The 18,115-nt window shown below is 42.0% G+C and overlaps 1 protein-coding gene across 1 annotated transcript in view; it reads left to right on the plus strand.

Moving 5' to 3' along the window:
• Nucleotides 1-18,115, plus strand: part of fgfrl1a (fibroblast growth factor receptor like 1a) — an 85,857-nt gene that overhangs the window by 62,529 nt on the left and 5,213 nt on the right. The window lies entirely within an intron of this gene.

Below are 18,115 nucleotides of genomic sequence, written 5' to 3' on the forward strand. Positions count from 1 at the left end.
ATTAGACTTGGAGTTTTCGTTGAAACATGAGCAGGAAGAGGCTCTCCGCTCATTCCTTTTCAAGAAGGACGTTTTCGCTGTTTTGCCGACCGGCTATGGCAAAAGTCTGATCTACCAGCTGGCTCCGCTCGTAGCCAAAAGGATGGGGCTAGTTTGTGCAGTACGAAGAATTAATAAACAGCTTTGAAACATTACTTTTTGATTGTTTCTTATTTTCCCGTTATTTTAAATTTAAGGGAAATTATTTCACCAAACACCACTAAATAAAAATAAAAACTCTCAAACAGTTTAAGCAAACCCTTGAAAAACACTTGGAAAAAATGTGTATGTGGTACAGACTCCAAACTTGTGGTCATTATCTCCAAACTTCTTAATATCTAGAACCTGTTTATTAATTAATACGCATTTTGAAAAATTATTTATTTCAAGGCCTCCCCCACTGCTTTCTGTCGCTCTGACTACGTCACAGTCACTGTTGTGCTGATTGGTCAGAGCGTTGGCCTATACGCACAGAGACAGTTTGAAAGACAGCAGTTTGTTCCTCCTACCTGCTTCGGAAATGTCTACAGATCGAGGCCAGACTAAATATTCACATTTAGTCTGGCTTGCCAGGCTAACACAAAAATGCAGTAGGCATACCAACACATTAATGCCAAAGGTGTGCACTCACCAGTCAAAAAGCCAAACTGAGGGCCTCACTCGAGGCCTAAAGAACTGTCTCTGAACTAATTATGACCATGCGCCCAGAGATGATACTTAAAATAAAAAAGTGATGTGGGTGTATTTTTTTTTAAATAAAATATCAAAACATTCACAACACTCTAAACAGACAAACTCTGTCTGAGTTTCCCAGCACTTGCTTCAGCCATTTTACATTTTGTACCCTTGTAAACGAGGGAGGGAGAGAGATACAGAGGGATGTAGATAGATAAGAGACGAGGGGGATAGATAGATAGATAGATAGATAGATAGATAGATAGATAGATAGATAGATAGATAGATAGATAGATAGATAGATAGATAGATAGATAGATAGATAGATAAAGATCGAAAAAAGGTAAGCCTAAAGTCTCTTAAAGGTGCACAAAAATGCAATTGGCGTACCAATACATTGATACAATGGTGTACACTCACCAGTCAAAAAGCCAAACTGAGGGCCCACCCCAACTCAAGGCCTAAAGAACGGTCTCTAAACTAATTATGACCATGCACCCAGAGATGATAAACAGACAAACTCTTTGTCTTAGTTTCCCAGCATTCAACCATTTTACATTTTGAAAAATAAAATGTAAATACTCCTAGTAAACAAGGGAGGGAGGGAAGACATAGATGTGGAGGTGGATAGATAAGAGACACAATGAGATAAATCCACCACTTGCCTCGTTAACGCCTTTGACCAACTCCTTCATTATATAAGGAGCAAGACCGAATTTTGTTATGTAAGACGTTTTGTTTTTTCCACAGGAGAATGTTGTAGCGACTTCCGAGTCTGGGAACATAGCCTTAAAGAGTTCGCTTATGCCCTCATTCGAGCTGTACGAGTGGTGTTCCGTAATTGTTTTTAAAATCCAGAGCACCTCTGCCCGAAGTGTCGGGGTTCCACCGACACCCATCATGCCACTGCTCGGCCCTTGTGTTGTTGCTAGCCTTGCCGATGATGTCTGGCTTGGCTGATGCTGCTGACGTTCGACAGTGGTGCTCGTGCCAACTCCAGGTGCATTCGGAGATTGAACCGTGCAGAACTGAGCAATGGGCTGGTGGCGGTGGAAGGCAGATGCAATGTGCTTTGAGCTCTTCATGTGAGACTCTAAAGCGAAATGACCTATAGTGGACAACTTGAAGGTCTTTCGACAAACACAGCATCTTGCTTCAACGTCGCTCCCAGGAACCTCCCTCACCCAATCACGATATCAGGGCTTTCCACAAGCGCCGGCAGCCGGCCAAACAGCCGACTACACAATTAAGTCCAGCCGACTACTTTAATGACTTATTTTTGTAGCCCACAGGCTCTAAATATTAATTTTCGATTTTAATAAAATTAAATGTTTATCTAACAGACTGACAATAATGTCAAACTGATTTGCGCTGTTTGTACCGATAATAACCACAAATTCCCCGCTGACTTCGTTGATCAGGGGAGAGTAACTCATCCGTGGCCCCGACATGCAGTGTGCGTGCGAGCGCGCTCGGCGGAGGCAGTAGTGTGTCGGGGCTGTCGGAGGGAACAGAAGCAGAGATGACGCTTATTTTGTCTCCGGTAAACCAGTCTTCTCTCGTTCAATTACGTGCTGGCATCAAAAGACACCGTTGGTTGTAAATGAAACCAAACTGAGTCGTTGGAGTGTATTTTCATACACAAATGGAGAAATGCTCGCTGAGTGTTTAATTGTGTAGCCACCACTGCAGACCGTTGTCGTTGTTAATTCATAGCATGCTCAGCTGCGTGAATGTGTAATGCACCGAAAATAAGAGATTTACAAGCCAGGAACGCCTCATGATGCAATACGCAAGAAAAGAAAAGACTTACTGCCATTTTACTTTGTATTTGAGTAAAGTGAATAAATAAATGGTCTGTGGAAAATACATTTAATCCTGGGAACTGCGTGCACAGGAGTTTATTTTGTGTTTACTCCCGATCAACTCTGGAGAAATTCCAGCTTTATAATGGGTGTCTATGGCGTTACACTTCAGTGGAGCTCGTCAAGTTAGACCGGGGTGGGCAATTATTTTTTCCCATGGGGCCACATGAGAAACAGAAAATTTTGTGGCGGGCCGGACCAAAAGGCTGAACTAAATTCTGCATAATATTAATTGTATTTCTTTATATAAAGCAATAAATAGCATTGTTTTTACAAGCTGCTAAGACTGGTAAGAGTATGGAAAAAACGAGGTTGCCTTACAAAAAATGTCATTTATTCAATCAAATTTCCCAAAACAATGGTTAACAAAACGTGAACGTTTGTACCATTTTTTTTCAGTCACATTCACCCCAAAACACAATAAAAGACATCACAATATTGTCTTTCTACTCCAAATATCAAGCAAGATACATCATATTATAATAATGATGCCCACATTTGTAGTTTAATCACCTCATTTGGTGCTTTTCGCCGGAGATCGGCTCCGGCGCCTGCTGGTGACGTCACACGATATGATTGGCTGGACCGTTTGAAGGATGACGTACAAGTTTGCGGTTGGTCTGGACAAATTACGGAAGTAGTTATTGTGGGATTAGGTTTCGTGGGATTTCATGTCATGTTCATGTCGCGCGCATTGCGTTTTTGTTGAACACAACTTCAAAATAAAAGCAATGCACATTCAGTCCATGCATGAGGTAAAATTAGAAAATATGTTTATTTTGTAATTTCTCATTAACCTTATGCAGGCCGGTCAGAATGAACCAAAGGGCCGGATGCGGCCCGCGGGCCGTAAAATGCCCAGGTCTGAGTTAGAGTGTAGAGAGCTTGAAAAAGTAGCTCAAACTTTCTCATTTAAACTGTGTTTTCAGCCACAAATTTCACTCTACACACATCATTTTCTCAAAAGTGGGAGTCACACTTGTCTTGAGTCACACAATGTGTCTACCTGAGCGACAGGATTTACAGTTTTTGAATGAGCAGCCTGAAAGTAAGGAGAGGACAGCCGCGCTGCCCCATAGACTCCCATTCAAATCCTGACCGCGCTTTTACTACAAAATCACTTGTTTTTAACTCGCTCTATTGTCCACATTTTTTACACTAGAGACAAAAAATTACATCAGATGTGTTCATGAGAGCCTTGTAGCACTCAATGTGAAAGAATGTTGTGAATAGCTTCTTCCGTTTCCGTGTAAATCACCGTTGTTCGAGGAGAGGGAACTCTGAGAAAAAGCGCTCTTTGCTTGTCATATTGTGTCTCTTCCCTGCACCTGAGCACCGTTACCAAGGCGACGAGCTGCACTCAGGGAGCAGAGAGGGGCGGGGCTGCTCTCTCTCTCTCTCTCTCTCTCTCTCACACACACACACACACACACACACACACACACAGGCTCAGAGCATCGGAGCCTCATAGCCTGCGATACGCGCCCTGCAGCACTCTCACCATTTCACACAGGGGAATTGTCTCTAGTTTTGTGTTTACTCCTTGTGTTTAGTAGCATATACATAAACAATAGTACACATAAACAAGGTCATTCTTCCTCATTGAAAATTTATTAAGTAGGCTACATCAGCCCATCAAATTCACTGAAAACAACCAACGATATGCATGTAGGCATATTGAAATCTTATTCAAAAATGAGCAGCATATATTTGTATGTCTCAATAAAAACCTTCAAAGCATCCATACTCTATTCTATCCATATTAAAATGTCTCAATTCATCCATTTTCCTCAAGGGGATCCTTGTCGTCGCCGACCCCTCGGTTAACACTGGCTGTGGTTGTAGCATCTCCCCGGCTAGTGCTAGCTGGGCCATGTCCCTCACTAGCATCGCTGATTTCAGTAGCTTTGGCTTCAGCGCTGGTAGTGACAGCAGTTGTCGATGTTTTTATTAAAAAAAACGATCTAACACTGGAACATTTTTGATTGCAGCTACACGCCTGGAGTCTTTTTTTTTTATTTTCTCTTCGCACAACCAATGTCTGTCCATTTTTCATTTTTACCGCGGTTTTTAAAAAATTGATACATTTCACCGTAGGTGGACTGGCTGAACTGACAGGTTGAGGAAAGGGGGGTTAATGGTCACATAGGCCACTCTTGCTCAGAAATCAGAATTATGATTATTGTTGTTCTTATGAAATTAGTGTTCATATGACTATTTAACAATGTCAAGTGTATTACCAGTTTAAGTGTACAAACATTCACGAAAAATATTTTTAAAGTTTCTGTCATGTGGTGCCCCCCCACTGGCTGTGAGTGGTTAGTGCCCCTGGGCACTGTGCCGCAGGCCCATATAGTTAATCCGGCCTTGCTGACGATATCTTTCATCTGAAAGCCACTGCTGATTAAAACGACACTTCCCCATGGTGCGATTCGCGGAGTCTCTTCTCCACCATGGACTCCGACGATTGCGCCGGCGCGAAAATGTAATTGTTTCTTTCTTTGCGCATACTCCAAGAAATTCACTGATGTTACTCAAAACCCACGTTTTCACAGTCAGGGTCTCTGCACATTTCTGACCAGCAAAAATAATACTTTTTAAGACCATTTTAAGACCACTGAGTATAAAAAATAAGACTACTACCGCGGAACAAATACGTACAGTAAAAAAAAAAAGCACACTCTAGGTTAAGTTCAAAGCATTTTTTTTAAATAAATAAGTGCATCTTCTGCAGAACCCACAGTATTTCTGCCTTCAGCGTAGCGGTTGGGGCGAATGCCGCGAAAGCACTTGTGCTGGGACCCGGAGACCAGGGCTCGAAATTAACTTTTTTTCTTTGTGTCCCCCAGTGGTCCCGAATTCTGTGTTGTATTGTCCCGAATGGAAGCAATAGTGTCCCCATTTTTTTCCTCTCTGAAATAACCAGTGGTTAATATTATCATATGAAGTTACTATTATATTTGTAACTATGCGATTTTGAACCCTTTATATCATTTTTACAATAAGTCACAAGACACAAGCGACACATGTCCTATACATCATCTACTTCAAAATTACAGTTATTGCATTTTCAGTTTATTAAACTTTGGCAATCTCATTGTATGAATAAATACCCGTTTATTTAAAGGGGCCAACTAGCTCATTCAGAAAATGTTTCAACTCCCTACATCTGCAGTACACTTTAGTTGAAAATAAGACCCCTTTTATGTTCATTTCATCTACTTATACCTTGAATATCTGTTGGCACTTATAAGGCCAACTTATCATTTTCACCATTACCGTTATCCATTTTTATGAACTTTCCGTTATCCATTACCGTTATCCATTTTATCCATTTTTTCCGTTATCCAGCCACATCATTCCTGTTGTATTTTATAACGTGTCTAACAGTGTTCATTAAGTTCATTCAGTTGCTCGCGTTGCCTGCAGACCAGGCGATGACACTTTGGATCCTGAAGGTCCCGGAGACGTTATGTCTGGGCTTTCAGTTTCTTCCCCGCGGTCGGTCCGCTTCAACCACTTCAGCATTTTTGTTCTGGCAAGAGTCGGCGCAGCGTGTGCGGTAGCAATTCCATTCCAAGTCCATATAATGCGGACTCCGGCCGAAGATTCTAGAACAGAATGCGCTGCTCTGTAGCCTACGGATGCAGGTGCATCGAAAGTGTAGCTACTATGTATTTTTCGCTGTTAACGTTTTAAAATTAAAATTGACAAATTAGGTGAATGTCTACGTATGTGTTACGGCTTTGTAAATAATATTAATGTAGAACTTTTTTTCTAGATCTATTTTTTTCCATTGTCCCGGGATTGTCCCAGATATGATAATTTTGTGTCCCGATGACATTTTTTATGGTCCCCGGGACGTCGGGACACCGTTAGTTTCGAGCGCTGCCGGAGACGCTAAAGCTGGCGTTGCACTTTTTGTGACCGTAGAGGCGAACATTGGCATGGGGACTGTTGTTGCCCGACTAGCAGCATAGTGCATATGCTTTTCCCCTTTCGAGTGAGCGTCAAGGGCTTTACAGCCCATTGTTGTTAACTTGATGTCTTTCCGACATACCTTACATCTCGCTTCATATTCTGAAGTTGCCGTTGTTAGCCAACTTTTGTATTTTGGCTCCTCAAGCCACTTGTTACTAAACTTACACTTCCCCATCTCCGCTCATGTTCAAGTTCAACCACTTCTTCCTCGTCTGCTCTACTCTCAATGGTTCTACTACATGGATAAAAGAACACACTGCCCCCTGTGGCGTGGTTCCTGCGCTATTAGAACTAGTGCTAGACACACAACGGCTCTTGTGCTACTTGTTCAGCATCTTGATAACAAACGACGCTGGTTGAATAAATAACGTTAGCGCGGAAAAAAAATCCAGACACATGTTTTTTTTTTTTCATTTACCGTAGGCTACCCGGATGAAATTTAATACCTCCCATGTGAAATTTAATACCATAGCTCAAAAAATAGCGAAATATAATGCTTTTTAAGACCTTAAAAAACACATATTAAAAATAAGACTTTTTAAGACTTTTTAAGGATCCGCGGAGACCCTGATAGAATAGTATGAGTAAATTTAAGACCTTTGTTTAAAAAATTAAGACTTGGGCAAAGCAATTTAAGACTTTTTAAGGCCTTAATTTTGGAATATTAAATTTAAGACTTTTAAGACCCTGCGGCTACCATGCCAAAACTATTCATGATACGGATATGAAACTTGGTATACATGTTAACAAGGTGATGTAGATGTGCCTTTTCATCCTAAGAAATTTGAGAAATTTTATTTTTTCATGTTTCCATGGAAACAATTTCAGACTTGGTCTTAGGTTTAGGTTTTGTTTCCAGAGCAGAACTTGCCGTAATAATAAGTTACACTTATATAGCGCCTTTCTCAAACTCAAGGTCGCTTTACATAGGTCAGAGAAAACACACAAAGAGTTGCTAAAGAGTGGTGAGCTTATGCACTGGTGGAGAAATGTTCATGAAACAGAAAGGTTTTGAGATGAGATTTAAAGAAAGGAAGAGAAGAGCAGTCACGGAGGGGTTGAGGAAGGGAATTACAGAGTTTGGGGGCCATGGCACTGAAGGACCTGCCACCCAGGGTAGAGAGTCTAGTGCGAGGAACAGCAAGGAGATTACAGTGCCTTGAAAAAAAAAAAAGTGTTTATGCCCCTTGAAATTTTCACATTTTTCCACCTTACAACCACAAACTTAAGTTTTTTTTATTGAGATTTTATGTGATAGACCAACACAGAGTAGCACATAATTGTGAAGTGAAACGAAAATGATAAATGGGCTTCAAAATTTTAAACAAATAAAAATCTGAAAAATGTGGTGTGCATTAGTATTCAGCCCCCGTCCTCTGATACCTCTAAATGCAATCCAGTGCAATCAATTGCCTTCAGAAGTCATCTAATTAGTTAATAGAGTCCTACTGTGTGTAATTTACTCTCAGCATAAATACACTTGTTCTGTGAAGGCCTCAGTGGTTTGTTAGAGAACACTGAAGAACAAACAGCATCATGAAGACCAAAGAACTCACCAGACAGGTCAGGGATAAATTTCTGGAGAAGTTTAAAGCAGGGTTAGGTTATAAAAAAATATCCCAAGCTCTGAACATCTCAAGAAGCGCTGTTCAATCCATCATTCAAAAATGGAAAAAGTATGGCACAACTGCAAACCTACCAAGACATGGCCGTCCACCGAAACTGACAGAGCGAGCAAGGAGAGCACTGGTCAGAGAAGCAGCCAAGAGGTCCATGATCACTCTGGAAGAGCTGCAGAAATCCACAGCTCAGGTGGGAGAATCTGTGCACAGGACAACTATAAGTCGTATACTCCACAAATCTGGCCTTTTTGGAAGAGTGGCAAGAAGAAAGCCATTGTTGAAAGACAGGCATAAGAAGCCATGTAGGGGACACAGCAAACATGTGGAAGAAGGTGCTTTCGTCAGATGAGACCAAAGTTGAACTTTTTGGCCTAAATGCAAAGCGCTATGTGTGGGGAAAACTAACGCTGCTCATCACCCTGCACACGCCATCCCCACTGTGAAACATGGTGGTGGCAGCATCATGCTACGGGGATGCTTTTCTTCAGCAGGGACAGGGAAGCTGGTCAGAGTTGATGGGAAGATGGATGGAGCTAAATACAGGGCAGTCCTGGAAGAAAACCTGTTGGAGGCTGCAAAAGACTTGAGACTGGGAAGGAGATTCACCTTCCAGCAAGACAACGACCCTAAACATACAGCCAGAGCTACAATGGAATGGTTTAGATCAAAGAATATTCATGTGTTAGAATGGCCCAGTCAAAGTCCAGACCTAAATCCCATTGAGCATCTGTGGCAAGACTTGAAAATTGCTGTTCACAGACGCTCTCCATCCAATCTGGCTGAGCTTGAGCTATTTTGCAAAGAAGAATGGGCAAAAATTTCAGTGTCTAGCTGTGCAAAGCTGGTAGAGACGTACCACAAAAGACTTGCAGCTGTACAGTAATTGCAGCAAAAGGTGGCTCTACAAAGTATTGACGCAGGGGGGCTGAATACTAATGCTCACCACATTTTTCAGATTTTTATTTGTATAAAAATTTGAAGACCATTTATAATTTTCGTTTCACTTCACAATTATGTGCTACTCTGTGTTGGTCTATCACATAAAATCTCAATAAAAAAACTTTTAAGTTCGTGGTTGTAAGGTGGAAAAATGTGAAGTTGTTCAAGGGGTATGAATACTTTTGCAAGGCACTGTATAGCTAGAGGATCTGAGAGAGTGGGATGGAGTACAAGGGGTCAGGAGATCACAGATGTAAGAAGGAGCAAGGTGATGGAGAGCTTTGAAAGTGAGTAGTATGATTTTATATTTAGTTCTGGACAGAAGAGGTAGCCAGTGAAGCTGAGAAAGAATGGGGGTGATATGAGCAGATGGTTTGGTATGGGTGAGGAACTTGACCAAAGGTCCGGTGGGTTTATGCCATGGGCTGCTGAGGTCAGTGTAAAGAGGTAGGGTTGGTTTCCTGCAGCAGAACTTGAAAAATGTGACAAATATCATCTTGAAACTTGGTATATAGGGCAGGGGATATAGATGACGCTGTCTTCTTGTTTTATTTTGTTCAGGGCAGCAGGCCGCAATGTTTCCTCATTAACCATCATTCTCTATCTCTTACCATTCCGGATCTATAGGGTACAGCGACCAGACATCCCGGTTTGTAACAGCTAGCGCAAATTCCTGTGACTTTAGTCACAGTCTCTAGCTCGTTGTGCATTATTGCCTTTCAATTAACACGGCTATAACTGGTTATGGTTTTGCTCTTAATAAACAACATTTATCAGCTTGCACATTATACCGAGCTCAAGGCTGAACCAGTATCGACTGAGACCCTGAAGCTTCTTTGGCAGTGTTTACTGCAATTTTTTTTTTCCTTTTGTACCAAATTGTTTGACTTTTATAATAAATGTTTTATTTTGATTCGGGCCAATCGTAATTACACATTTTAACCTTATATACACTACCGTTCAAAAGTTTGGGGTCACCCAGACAATTTTGTGTTTTCCATGAAAAGTCACACTTTTATTTACCACCATAAGTTGTAAAATGAATAGAAAATATAGTCGAGACATTTTTCTGGCCATTTTGAGCATTTAATCGACCCCACAAATGTGATGCTCCAGAAACTCAATCTGCTCAAAGGAAGGTCAGTTTTATAGCTTCTCTAAAGAGCTAAACTGTTTTCAGCTGTGCTAACATGATTGTACAAGGGTTTTCTAATCATCCATTAGCCTTCTGAGGCAATCAGCGCGTTTACATGCACATAGAGAAAATCGAAGTTCTAAATGGGATGGAAACACCTTAGCTAGGCTGAAGTCGAACCGAATTTGATTTCTCGTAATCGAGCTACACGACCTAGATTATGCGATTGTAGCCAAGCTACTTAGTGCATGTAAACCCTATTGAGCTACGTAGTCGAGCTACTTACTTCAGCACTGCCCCTTCCGGGAGTGACGAGACCACAAGCGGGAAACACAACAGCCTCGGTCGGCATGACAACGAATCATTACTGTATCACCAAATACATCTGTACAGCTGTTGCATAGCTGTGAATTGTGTACATAAACAAGTCATTGTATATATATATATATATATATATATATATATATATATATATATATATATATATGTGTGTGTGTGTGTATATATGTCCAACATCTGAAGAATGTCAATAAAAACAAAAACAATTGAACTTTGTGTGTTTATTAAGACACAAGTTAAATTGTAAGCAAAAAAAAAAAATTTTTTGTAAGCAAAAAATGGACTTTAGAAGAATATACAATTTATTTGTGCAAAATAGTTGTCTTACAAAACAGTGGTCTGCGCAGGACAGTTTGTAGCCATACAGTCTGTTAGAGCAAGCCTAACAGCTTGAGCACGGAACTGGCGCCAGTGTTGCCAGATTGGGCAGTTTTAAGTGCATTTTGGCGGATTTGAACATGTTTTGGGCTGGAAAACGTCAGCAGTATCTGGCAACACTGCTGATAACTCTTGAATAGCTCTTCTTCATGACGACAACCGGAAGTGTACCAACACGATGGGGCGTGTAGCACCACCTGTGGCTCGGGTGCACAATGTACCTCACACAATAGCTCGATTAACTTGTGTGCATGTAGGATTGGATTTCTCTGGCACCCCTGCTGGGACCCTTAGCTCGATTGCCGACAGCAGCTCGATTTGGATGTGCATGTAAACGCACTGAATGAGCAAACACATTGTACCATTAGAACACTGGAGTGAGAGTTGCTGGAAATGGGCCTCTATACACCTATGGAGATATTGCACCAAAAACCAGACATATAGTCATTTACCACATTAGCAATGTATAGAGTGGATTTCTGATTAGTTTAAAGTGATCTTCATTGAAAAGAACAGTGCTTTTCTTTCAAAAATAAGGAAATTTCAAAGTGACCCCAAACATTTGAACGGTAGTGTAAATCTGATGAATAATACAAGGTCTGAACTTTGGAAACGAACCCTGCTGTTTTTGTGCCTGCGAGAATTGTTTAGTCGTGGCTGGGCGGAAAATATTTTTCCACACATTTTGGGATTGCATTAAGTCCATAACCAACACAACTCCGTAATACATTGTAAGAGAAAGATTAAGATATACCACTGTGGTGGAACCAACGTAGCTGACTTTTCTTTTCCCAGGATGTTCTTTGATGTGGTATATAAACCTCGAACTTTGTTTAATCTCTGTGTAACTTTTGAGAACCGTACAATATGAGAATAGGGGCACATGATTCAGGAGTGCGAGTAAGTCTTTGGACATGTGTTGCTGATTGTCAGACAGAAAGTGGCTGGCGGTGAACTGGCACCAGCTCTCTTTCTCTCAACTCCTCCCGTCATCTTCAAACGTGAACGTTGTGCATCCGCACAGCACCGATGAAAATATGCGTTGATGGAATGCATGGGGTATTACCAGCTTCAGACTTCTTTATAAGACTTGTCCTGGAGCAATACACTCGTGATTTCTCTGCAAAGCTGTTTTCATTGGCATGACCTCGATACGCAAAATCAATTTTTTTTTTTGCCTTGTGTTTGTATTGTTGATTAAAATGTTGGAGTAGCTCAGACTCCTTACAGACTTCGACAATAGTTTGGAGGCTATAACCCATGAATCACAATCTGGTGTTTGCCAAGAACTGAAATTAGACTAAATGATCTTTTAGGAAAGGTTCTCTAAACAGTGATTATAAATCATTGCACAGTAGTTCAGTTTGTCAAAGTATAGCATAAGGTACTTCAACAAAATGCCCACTTGATTTACTTTTTATCCTCTACTTTGTACCCTACTGGAAGACTGGAAGGATAACGGTGCTTCCTTAAAGAAACGTTGGTATTCTTTACACCATGGCTTTTTAAAGCTCATTAAGTGCGCAGGCTGCAATTTAGCATTTGGTTAAGCTTCACTAAATGAATTTTTCTCGACAAGTAACCGACGCCTTTTAAGGCGTCATTTAATTCCGAAACAATTCGGTCAGAACGAGTCGAGTTTGCAGGGGCAGAGGTGTCCGTTTCAAAGGGAGCATGGTGCAATCAATATCCGAGATATGTTAATTCGGTAAAGCTCCGTCCTGTCCTTGATGTTTGCTAGAGTTACAGGCAGGCAGCTGGGGCGAATGGGTGAATAGGAGGGGGTCAGCGAAAGCAGGTGGGCAGTGTCCAGCGCCCAGAAAATACCACCAGTCTCCTCCTGTCTCATGCCAAATGTGTTTGTGATGCACCTGATATTTAAATCAATTAGTCCATCTACCAGTACGGAGAGACGCATGAACGTTTGAATTCGAGCTGGACCTGCTGTACAGTGCACACAACACTCCTCCCTAAACTATTCAGGCTTGTGGAATTTGTCCTTATTCACTTCTGTTCAGTATCCCATCGATACCCATCTTTAGAAATCTCCCTCCTTTAATATTCCGCTGTGTAAAAACGAAGTGCAAACACGATATAAAGCAGCCGCCGAACAAAGGCATGAAGAAAATGTGCTTTCCAACTGCTGCTGCGTGCTGAGCTTTGCAAAGAGCGAGCCAATCGAGAACTTTTACTGCAGATATGTGCAGAACATGATACTTAACTCGTGGAGTGTAAACCACGAAAATATATCAGGGTCGACATTTACTGCCCAATTTCCACATGCTCGCTGACTGCACGGTTAAAACCTGTATTCCGTAATAATAGATGCATATAAAAGAGAATATTCTAGGTAGGGGAAAGATAACTGGATGTCATGGTGTTAAAAGAATCGATTGAAGACGGATATAAACATAAAAGGCAGTCTGTTACGTGTCTCACTAACACTCGATCCTGCCGTGTATTTTCGCCGAGGCCTCAGACAGCGCGGCCTTCTAGCGAGAATATGTTGTTGCTTTCTTAAACACTGCTGTGAGAACATCAGCATGGGGTCCTACATTACCTTGTGAAGGGTTTCAAGGAGAACAAAATGCATCTGAGTGGCCATTACCGTGCTGGCTAAGGCTGGGGTTAGAAAGCATAGTGAACTGTGCAAATCTTTACCCAGTCTAGTATTTAGACAAGTGTTGAGTGATGTTTGCTGAAAGGACTAGTTACTACATTAAAGCTGCTTTTAGACGGGCAGCAGGAACAAGTTGCGCCCACTTTCCTTCATGTTTACGCGCTCACTCTCGATTGGTGGCAAACCGGAGGTGAGACAGGTAAACACAAAAGTGTGCATTTGCAAATCAGAGATCAGAAGCTTGTTTTTGACGTGCTGTATCGTCCTCTCGCGGCTCGTTTCTCTGTTTAAAGGCTCTGTGATTTGGCAGTAAATCAGCTCACTGCGGCCCAATTTCTCCAAATCCGACTGCATATCTGTCTCTCCTCACAACTGGATGAGGGTGAGAACTTCTTTAGTCCAGTTATCACCGCGATTGGCTTGAGAATCGCTTGACTCCATCGTTTAAAGGCAGAGAAGTTTGACAAGGAAAAGCACTCGAGAAGAACTGAGCACTGAATAATTTTTTTTTTTCATTAAAAGTAGTTTTGTCCGGATGAAAATGACCTGGATGAACGCTACCGCGTATGTGTACGCTCTCCTACTTGCCACCGATTGTGTTTAGATGGTAAGCAGGAACAAGATATTCCAGAACAGGCTGCACCACTTTGTAAAGTGGAGCAAGTTGTGCCCACCGGTGTCACATTGTTCCGGAACAAATCGTGTTTAGACAGGCAGTTGCGCCAGGGCAACTTGTTCCAGTGCCCGTGTAAAAGCAGCTTATCTATCTATCTATCTATCTATCTATCTATCTATCTATCTATCTATCTATCTATCTATCTATCTATCTATCTTCATCCTTCTGACGACTTCCTGTCACCGTCTCCCTGTCTTTCTGACTTTGTCACCGTCTCCCTGTCTTTGTCTCCCTGTCTTTCTGTCTCTGTCTTTCTGACTTTGTCACTGTCTCCCCGTCTCCAGGACTTCCCGTCTCTGTCTCCCTGTTTTTCTGACTTCCTGTCCCTGGCTCCCTGTTTTTCTGACTTCCTGTCTCTGTCTCCCTGACTTTCTGTCACCGTTTCCCTGTCTTTCTGACTTCCTGTCTCTGTCTCCCTCTCACTGTCTCCCTTTCTGTCACCGTCTCCTTGTCTTTCTGACTCTGTCTCCCTTTGTCACTCTCTCCCTGTCTTTCTGACTCTATCTCCCTTCCTATCACCATCCCCGTCTTTCTGACTTCCTGTCACCGTCTCCCTGACTTCCTGTCACCGTCTCCCTGACTTCTTGTCACCGTCTCCCTGCCTTTCTGACTTCCTGTCTCTGTCTCCCTTTCTGTCACCGTCTTCCTGTCTTTCTGACTCTGTCTCCCTTCCTGACACTGTCTCCCTGTCTTTCTGACTTCCTGTCTCCCTGTCCCTGTCACCATCTCTGTCTTTGACTTCCTGTCTCTGTCACCATCTCCCTGTCTTTCTGACTCTGTCTCTCTTCCTGTCACCGTCTCCCTGACTTTCTGACTACCTGTCTCTGTTTCCCTGTCACTGTCTCCCTGTCTTTCTGACTTCCGATCTTTATCTATCTCCATCCTTCTGACGACTTCCTGTCTCTATCTCCGTCCTTCGGACGACTTCCTCTCTCTCCTTGTCCTTCTGACTATTTCCTTTTTCTATCTATCTATCTATCTATCTATCTATCTATCTATCTATCTATCTATCTATCTATCTATCTATCTATCTATCTATCTATCTATCTACCACATCGTAAAGTGGAACAAGTTGCGCCCACTGGTGTCAAATTGCTCCATAACAAATCGTGTTCAGACGGGCAGTTGCGCCAGGGCAACTTGCTCCGGTGCAAGTGCCCATGTAAAAGCAGCTTTTTCTTCTCCGCCATGTTCCTTTTGGCAAAAATGTTATATACTGGATGGGTCTGAAACGAGCACTCTTGCGTTGTTGTACAAGGACCAGTTGGTGTCCAAAATGCCTGTACGCAAAGCAGCATAGACTAACATCTAACGCAGGCTTCTGGCCTGTGATCAAACCACTACCAGCATGAGACATGAGTCTTGCACATCGAACAATGCCATGCATAAAGACAGCATTACTTCCTTGCGGAGTAATTACAAGAATATGCGTTTCCAAAGCCAACTGGGTGTACTTGTTTTGTCTCAGTCCATGACTTCCCAACTCCCCTGAAATGACCTTGCAGATGACGTTTTGAGCTGGAGAATGGATATCCAGTCAATGCAGCGTCTTTACAGTCAGAAATTTTTGGTCCTCTGCTGAATCAAACAGACCTTGGTATTTGTAACGGTTTCTGATTCGCCAGTGGTTTAGACAGAACACTTTGTTCATTTCTGAAATGCACACTTTGTGCTTTTAATGCCTTTAATTCAGAAAAACAAATGTTGTTCAGGGAAATGTGACTTAAAAAAAAACAAATCAGTCATCTTCAGTAACCACTTTATCCCAGTCAAGGTCACGGTGGATTTCTGAATTTGTCTTGCTATGAAGTGAGGTTGCATAAACCTAAAAATATCCTGTTGTTATTCTTTCTTCAGTGCCCTCCGATGATTATGTACTGTAATACCTTTGAGAGACAAATCCCAAACCTTTCCCCATTCCCCAGATACAATCTTGATTCCTAAAAGCCCGAGGCGGAAAACTGCATAGACTGCAGTCATTATCTTCTCCCTCTGCCCCGGTAATCCTTAAAAGAGGAAAGGAAATGCTTAATGCAAGGTCAGTCCTTATTTGCCGGAGTAAGGCCTTAGTAAAGCTGTCTTGCGCTCCTCGGCATAGGAAGGATAGAGGCAGACTGTCAGGGATTGTGCCAGAGTGAGGAGGACTGTAGCTAATCATGCTGCCTCTGAGTCAATAGGAAGGTGACGTTATGGAAGAAGTCACAGTCCGAGCCTTTGTAGGAACTTGGAGAACGATTTCAATAGCTCTTTGTAACTTTTCGAAAGTCCCCAGGTGCTACATTATACATTTTGTATCTTAATTTGTGGACTCAGTCTCAAGTAATTAAAGTCAAAGCGCAGAGAATATTAAAAAGGAAATAGCGGTTTTCAGAATCACCAGCCGAGCATATAGTTGGATTAGTACTTTAAATTTTTTTCCTCTGCATGACGTATCCGTCCAACAGATGTTTCAAGTTCAAGAGAATAAGGTTGTGACCCTGTCAGTATTGTGTGAGCTGAATTATGAAAGGTGTAGTGACTTCAGAAAAGGACCGAGGTGATATTTAGGCTACTTCACTTTATTGCTTTATCATATTGTGCTCTTTTTGGTATCGCTGTTTCTTTAAAGCCTCAAATAAAACGTGCTTTAAAGATCCACTCGTCTCGTTGAACATAAATACGCGTGACAGGCAGTTAATCTGTCAACTTGTCAGTTGTTATTCATTTCGGAGTACGACTGTAGTCTGTAATGTAGCAATGTCTCCACTGTGACCACGGCTCATAAATTTTCACCATTTGGAGCTGGCTGTTAATACGAGGCTGTGTAGCACCAAAATCAGTAATGGTTTCCATAAGCTACATGCTGTAATTCAGTAAATCAAAGCCAAACTAACAGCTAACACAAGTCTACCATGCTGACGTTCCTTCGGAGTCTTTCATTGAAAAATATACGGCCTTCAGAACACTCATTTATCGTTGCTGACTCGACCAGGACATATACGAAGACGGACTAATTAGCATACCGCATTCAGAACATCTTTACTTATAGGTTGACGCAGGGACGTTGTTCTATAGTAATTTGGATCATACCGGTACGTGACCGCCACTGGATTGCTGGAAGTAGCAAGAACCATAAATATTAAGCTTTTTTTTTCCTTTAGCTCTGAGAACTCCACACAGCCAATCAGGACGTTTGATTATTCAAGAGGGATATAGTTTGTTGGCTTCATTTATGCTCTCGCTAACTAGCCGCTAGCTTTTTAGCTCAGCACCTTAAAGGCCCCTGAGCCTTAAAACATCTGACGGATATAATCTTGGAGAAAAACAGGGTTTAGTGTACTCAGGTTTCCCGTAGAACAAGGCCTTTTTTTTTTTTTCTGCAGATGTAAAAGCAAACACACGGAGAGGTTATCCAAACAGCGCCGTCACTCGGATAAGAACTGCAGCCTGGTGGACGTGTGAAATGTAGCTCACCAGAGTGTCAATTGTGCTTAATTAAAGGGAAACCGAGGTTTGTTTAGAAACCTGAAGACCTGCCCGCTTTCCTGACTTTCTGTGAATCAAACCGGGATTTTGCTCAGAGACCGGGCTTCACCGTTCCAGCAAGGCAGCGGTTATGAGCTTTTGCAAGAATGTGTATATATATGTTATTGCAACTTTGAAAACTGGCACACGTTCTGACCCAAGGCCTCAAACTGCTGTTTTGGCCTTAAGGCGAAGTTTTATGAATGATACTAAACATACATGCTCCAAGCGTCGAGCGGGTCCGCGGCCAAGCCCGGAAACTACTGTTATCGATCCAAGTCAAATTTCTGCGTAATTGTTCCGACGAGTATAAAAAGCTGAACAAAAGAGCTATGTGCTGAT

This window comes from Neoarius graeffei, chromosome 8, assembly GCF_027579695.1.
Source record: "Neoarius graeffei isolate fNeoGra1 chromosome 8, fNeoGra1.pri, whole genome shotgun sequence".
In the NCBI taxonomy this organism is placed as follows: domain Eukaryota; kingdom Metazoa; phylum Chordata; class Actinopteri; order Siluriformes; family Ariidae; genus Neoarius; species Neoarius graeffei.